Source organism: Penaeus monodon, chromosome 19 (genome assembly GCF_015228065.2).
Source record: "Penaeus monodon isolate SGIC_2016 chromosome 19, NSTDA_Pmon_1, whole genome shotgun sequence".
NCBI lineage: Eukaryota > Metazoa > Arthropoda > Malacostraca > Decapoda > Penaeidae > Penaeus > Penaeus monodon.
The window spans coordinates 23,168,787-23,169,080 of NC_051404.1; the positions used below are offsets into that span (position 1 = coordinate 23,168,787).

Here is a 294-nt window from a genome sequence, read left to right on the forward strand (position 1 = left end):
ACTTCGGAAACTATTGGGGGAAACATAGCAATTCGTCTCACGATTTCTAAAATGGTTATAGACTGTAGTAAGTATCGTTGTTACTTCAGCATACTTTTCACTTGAGTGTTTGACTATAAGGTATGTGGATGCAGGAACCTAACACCGGCGTTCAATAAGTCATTAGATTTTGACAACCAGACGTTTATTCGGCGAACTATAGAAATATGTCTTAATTTACTATAACAGATTTGAACAAGCATTCACACATATAAGCATTAGCGTACATAGTTGAATGAACGGTACCGAGTAATG

General features: G+C 36.4%; 1 long non-coding RNA gene across 1 annotated transcript in view; it reads left to right on the forward strand.

The window, feature by feature from the left end:
* LOC119585464 overlaps positions 1-294 on the forward strand; it is a 2,752-nt gene continuing 2,458 nt past the window's right edge. Inside the window, exon 1 of the long non-coding RNA XR_005229892.1 lies at positions 1-67. This is a non-coding gene — a long non-coding RNA (uncharacterized LOC119585464). The remainder of the gene's footprint in view (positions 68-294) is intronic.